Consider the following 6,473-nt stretch of genomic DNA (forward strand, 5'->3'; position numbering starts at 1 on the left):
GAAAGAGGCGGGGCCGGGGGCAGGAGCGCGCCCAGCTACCCCGGAGGCAGCTGGAGTGGGAGGTTCTCGCACTGTGGCGGGGAATGGCCGGCACGTGGGTCTTGGGGAATAGTACCAGCCAACCGGCCAGGACCTTGCGGGGAGAGGCGGGACCGGAGGGGGGTGGGATCGAGCCTGGTGCTGGAGGAGCTTGGGGGAGGGTCTGACCCCTAGGCTGGAAGAGGCGTGCAAGGGGGACTGGGAGCAGGGGGGCAAAAGCTGACCACGCGCGTTGGGGCGGGAAGGCGGCCGCAGGGCTGGCAATGGAAAACGGGGAGCGGGAAACGCGTGGGGAGGAGACTTGGGCACAGGCTGACGGGGGAAGGCACGAACCCACAGCGCGGGAAGAGCGCGAGCCAGTGGATGGTGCCCTCGCCGCTGGCGCGCTCTTGTACTAGTTGCTCTGCTGGTCTTAAGTAGATATTCAGGGTCTGTGCGTCTCTGACTGCCCGTCTGTGTCTCTGTCTCCGCCTTTGTATGTGTCAGTCCATCTCTAAGTGTCTGTATCTCGGTCTCTGTGCCCCGTATCTCTTTCGCTGTGTTATGGCCTTTGTCTATGCCTGTCCCTTAAGTGTCTTTGCCTTTCTCTATCTATCTCCATTCTTGGCTCCTGTATCTATGTGCCACAGTATCTCTGTTTCCTGAATCTGGGCATTTCAGTCTCTCCTGGGAGGGGTCTATAGTAACTGGGCCGACGCAGCGCGCACCAGGGCAGACACCTCCAGCCCTAGCCCTGTGCTGGCGCCGAAATGCGGACTCGAAGAGCCCGCCGCTCCCTGCGGCTCTCCCGGCTCTGGAGTGGTGCGCTCGCAGTGTAGGAGGAATGAATGGCGGCGTCGTGGGGGGCGCCCTGGCTGCGGGTGACGCGGGGAAGCTCGGAGCACCTGAGGACGCGGAGCGCGCCAGTGTGTGCCCTGAGGGAGTGCAGTAGAGATGGAGGGTGCCCCCCCGCCCTCGTTGCTTGGGACCACGGGTGAGTTCTCGCCTCACCGACGGGAACATGCCCTCTTCTCCTCTTGCCTCCCGCCCCCACACCCCCCGCCCTGGCTGGCCGTCACCCGCGGCGTCACCTGCTTGCCAGCGCGCAGGAGCTCTGGCGCAATCACTGGCCTTGAGGAAGAGGGGGTGTCTTACGTGCGGCGACAGTGACGGCAGCGCTGATAAGGGTAATAATCACTCTGTACGTTCATTCCACACTCCAGGCGGACGCGCTTTTCTTCCTTAATCTGGCCAAATCACCAAATCACACAGCTGGTGAGGCTGCCTTGTTGTGGGTCTCCTTCCAACACTTCCTTGCCAGGTGTTAATACCAGTGACACAGGGACAAAGGCAATGGTGGCTGCCCAGGGAACTGGATGGAGAGGGGTATGCCACAGATTGCCTTGATGCCAGCCTCCCTCAAGGCCCCAGGCCTGGGGGCCCATCACTGTGAATCCCTCCTCTGCTCTGTCCTAGTCTCTGGGATGAGGGCCACAGCGGAGGTGGAGGCCCAGCCTGGAGTGAGAGGAGCCCTGAAACTGGAAGGACAATAAAGGCGGAAGATTGGGGTCACTGAAAGAGAATCCAGAAAATTCCACATCTGCTGGAAGTTGTCCAGTAATGGGTTCCAATCCTGACTCCCACTTTCTCAGTGACCTTGAACTGAAGGACCCATAATCATGGTTTTAAAAAATTAATTCGTTTGTACTTAAAACATTTTAGGAGGCCAGGTGCAGTGGCTCACACCTGTAATCCCAGCACTTTGGGAGGCTGAGGTAGGTGATCACCTGAGGTCAGGAATTAGAGACCAGCCTGACCAATATGGCAAACTCCTTCTCTACTAAAAATAAAAAGTAAAAATTAAAATTAAAAAAAAAAAAAAAGCCAGGTGTGGCATACACCTGCAGTCCCAGCTACTTGGGAGGCTGAGGCACAAGAATCGCTTGACCTAGGGTGGCAAAGGTGGCAGTTAGTGGAGATTGGGCCCTTGCACTCCAGCCTGGGTGACAGAGTGAGACTCCATCTCAATAAAAGAAAGAAAGAGAGAAAAAGAGAGAGAGAGAAAGGAAGGAAAAAATTTGGGGGGAAATTAAGAAAATCACATAACATCTTTTTATTATTATTATTTATTTATTTTTTAGATGGAGTCTTGCTCCGTTGCGCAGGCTGGAGTGCAATGGCGCGATCTCGGGTCACCATAACCTCTACCTCCAAGGTTCAAGTGATTCTCCTGCCTCAGCCTCCTGAGTAGCTGGGACTACAGGCACACATCACCATGCCCAGCTATTTTTTTTTGAGATGGAGTCTCACTCTGTCACCAGGCTGGAGTACAGTGGCACGATCTTGGCTCACTGCAACCTCCACCTCCCGGGTTCAAGCAATTCTCCTGCCTCAGCCTCCTGAGTAGCTGGGATTACAGGTGGTGTCACCACGCCCAGCTAATTTTTGTATCTTTAGTAGAGACAGTTTCACCATGTTGGCCAGGATGGTCTCGATCTCTTGACCTTGTGATCCACCTACCTTGGTCTCCCAAAGTGTTGGGATTACAGGTGTGAGCTACTGTGCCCTGCCAATCTTTGTATTTTTAGTAGAGACAGTTTCACTATGTTGGCCAGGCTGGTCTCGAACTCCTGACCTCGTGATCCACCCGCCTCAACCTCCCAAAATGCTGGGATTATAGGCATGAGCCACTGCACCTGGCCTTATAACATCATATATATATATATATCCTTCTAGTGTTTTCACCATGTGTCTGCATGATATGATATCTCTCTAAGCCCCATGTTCTAGTCTGAAGCATGGGGGTGATAAAACCTACTCCTTAAGGAAAGTTTTGCTGGGCACCATGGCTCACACCTATGAATTCCGCGACTCAGAAGACTGAGACAGAAGGATCGCTTGAAGCCAGGAGTTGGAGATCAGGCTGGACAACATAACTAGGCCCCATCTCTAAATAAATAAGCAAGCCGGGCATGGTGGTACACACCTGTGGTCCTAGCTACTTGCAAGGCTGTCGTAGAAGGATTACTTGAGCACAGGAGTTTGAGGCTGCAGTGAGCCATAATGGTGCCACTGCACCCCAGCCTGGGTGACAGAGCAAGACCCTGACTCAAAAAGAAAGAAAAGGACAGTTTTGTAGATGAAACTGTCCTGGGGTAAAGTGGGTTGTCTCAGGAGGTAGTGAGCTGCCCCTCACCTAAAGGGCCAAAGAAGAGGCATGAGGGTTCTTACCGAGGATGAGATAAGAGCATTGTGTGAAGTATTGAAACAATTCTCTTTTCTCTCTGCACAGTGAGGGAGATTGGAAAAATGACAGTTTAATCCAGAATTCACTTGGTTACAGCCTTCTTAAATAATTATATTCCCGTCCCTGCTGGATCACGGTTAAAGCAAAAGTCCTAAGTACAAACCTGTGTACTATTACAATATATAAGCTTCAGCTATGTTGTAAAAATGTGGGAATTTCTTTAAATTCTGCTCCTCTCTTTGAAATTCTGATATTCTGCATCCTTCCCATGAGAGGAAAATACATTGTCACACTAAAATGAAATAAAGCTTGTATGAAGTTGTGCGACAGTGCGTTGAGTCTCTCGAGTGGAAGTCCCTCAAACCTAGTATACTTGCTCCACATGCTCCAAACAGAATAACATGCCTTTTGACAATTGAGTATTAATGACACTTTTAGTCAAGTGGAAACTGTAGACCCCTGTAGTGGATTGAATAGGGGCTCCCACAACAATTTGATGTTCACCTGTAACCTCAGAGTGTGACCCAGGGCCAGGTGCAGTGGCTCATGCCTGTAATCCCAGCACTTTGGGAGGCCCACGCGGGTGGATCATCTGAGGTCAGGAGTTCAAGACCAGCCTGGCCAAGATGGAGAAACCCTGTCTCTACTAAAAATAACAAAAAATTCGCTGGGCGTGGTGGCGGATGCCTATAATTCCAGCTACTCCAGAGGCTGAGGCAGGAGAATCGTTTGAACCCGGGAAGTAGAGGTTGCAGTGAGCCAAGATCGCGCCATTGCACTCCAGTGTAGGCGACAAGAGCAAAACTCAGTCTCAATAAATAAATACATACATACATACATAGCCAGGTATGGTAGTTTGTGCCTGTAGTGCCAGCTACTAGGAAGGCTAAGGTAGGAGAATCGCTTGAACCTGGGAGGCAAAGGTTGCAGTGAACCCAGATTGTGCCACTGCACTCCACCTCTGTGACAGAGTGAGATCCTGTCTCAAAAAATAAAATAAAATAAAATATAGGCTGGGTATGGTGGCTCATGCCTGTAATCCTAGCACTTTGGAAGGCCAAGGCAGGAAGATCCCATGAACTCAGGAGTTGGAGACCAGCCTGGGCAACATAGGGAGATGCTGTCTTATATAGAAAGAAAAAAATAAAAATAAAAAATAAATTAAGATGAGGTTATACTAGATTATGGTATGCCCTAAATCCAATCACTTATATGTTTATAAGAAGAGGACAGACACACAGGGAAAAAGGCCGCACGAAAGACACAGAGATAGGAGTGAGGAGTAAGGGAACTACAAGGTAAGGAACACCAAGAATTGTTGGGAGCCACCAGCAGCTGGAAGAGGCAAGGAAGAATTCTTCCCTAGAGTCTTCCAAAGGAGCTTGACCCTACCAACACCTTGATTTTGGACTTCTGGCCTCCAGCACTGTGAGAGAATAAGTTTCTGTTGTTTTAAGCCCCCAGTTTGTGGTACTTTGTTACAGCAGCCCTAAGAAACAAATACAAGCTGTTAGAACTATTTTGGGATAAGCTGGGTGTGGTGGCTCATACCTGTAATCCCAGCACTCTAGGAGGCCAAGGGGGGTGGATTACCTGAGGACAGGAGTTCGAGACCAACCTGGTCAACATGGCGAAACCCTGTCTCTACTAAAAGTACACAAATTAGCTGGGCATGGTGGTGGGTGCCTGTAATCCCAGCTACTGGGAAGGCTGAGGCAGGAGAATTGCTTGAACCCAGGAAGCAGTGAGCCAAGATTGGCCACTGTACTGCAGCCTGGGTGGCAGAACAAGACTCCATCTCAAAAAATATAGGCCAGGTGCGGTGGCTCACACCTGTAATCCCAGCACTTTGGGAGGCGGATCACGAGGTCAGGAGATCAAGACCATCCTGGCTAACATGGTGAAACCCCATCTCTACTAAAAATACAAAAAATTAGCCAGGCATGGTGGCAGGCGCCTGTAGTCCCAGCTACTCAGGAGGCTGAGGCAGGAGAATGGTGTGAACTCAGGAAGTGGAGCTTGCCGTGAGCCGAGATTGTGTCACTGCACTCCAGTCTGGATGACAGAGTGAGACTCTGTCTCAAAAAAAAAAAGTGTATATTTTTTTGGGGGGGTAGTATTTTTACTATTATTTCTCATGATCATGTTTCTCCTTCCTTAGATTCTCTCTGGGCCCTTTGGTCCTACCTTATCCACCTGATGGAAGCCCATACCATGAGGGTATTTCTAGGATTCATTCTATTTAAAAGAAACTGATAAATTACTGTATCAGTCTGTTTTCACACTGCTGATAAATACATACCTGAGACTGGGTAATTTATACAGGAAAAATAGTTTAATGGACTTACAGTTCCACATGGCTTGGGAGGCCTCACGATCAAGACAGAGGCCAAGGAGGAGCAAGTTATGTCTTACATGAATGGCAGCAGGCAAAGTGAGAGAGCTTGTGCAGGGAAACTTTATCTTATAGAGCCATCAAATCTCATGAGACCCACCCATTATCACGAGAACAGCACAGGAAAGACCTGACCCCATGATTCAATCACTTCCCACCAGGTCCCTCCCACGACACATGGGAATTCAAGATAAGGTATAAGATTCAGGACACTGCCAAACTATATCAATTACCAAAAAAAGAATGAGAAAGATCTATGTGAACAGGCATGGTAAAATCCTCAAGACCTGCCAAAATGTCACCAAAAAACAAGTTTAGAGTAGAATTTTACATATGTGGGAAAAGTACACATACACACATATGTATACACACCTACATTCACATATATACATATAGTATAGGTAGGAACATAAATGCACATAAAAGAAAGATCTGGGCAGGCGCAGTAGCTCACACCTTTAATCCCAGCACTTTGGGAGGCTGAGGCAGGCGGACTGCTTGGGCTAAGGAGTTTGAGACCAGCCTGGGCAACATGGCAAAACCCCATCTTTATTAAAAATATAAAAATTTGCCAGGCATGGTGGTGCGCACATATGCTTGGATTGCTTAAGCCCAGGAGGTAGATGTTGCAGTGAGCTGAGATTGCGCCACTGCACTCTAGCCTAGGTGACAGAGTGAGAACTTGTTCAACAAAAAAAAAAGAAAGAAAGAGAGAGAGAGAGAAAGAAAAAAAAAAGAAAGAAAGGAAGGAAGGAAGGAAGACAGAAAGAAAGAAAGAAAGAAAGAGAAAGAAAAAGAAAGAAAGAAAGAAAG

This window comes from Colobus angolensis, unplaced genomic scaffold (genome assembly GCF_000951035.1).
Source record: "Colobus angolensis palliatus isolate OR3802 unplaced genomic scaffold, Cang.pa_1.0 Scaffold245, whole genome shotgun sequence".
Taxonomy (NCBI): Eukaryota; Metazoa; Chordata; class Mammalia; order Primates; family Cercopithecidae; genus Colobus; species Colobus angolensis.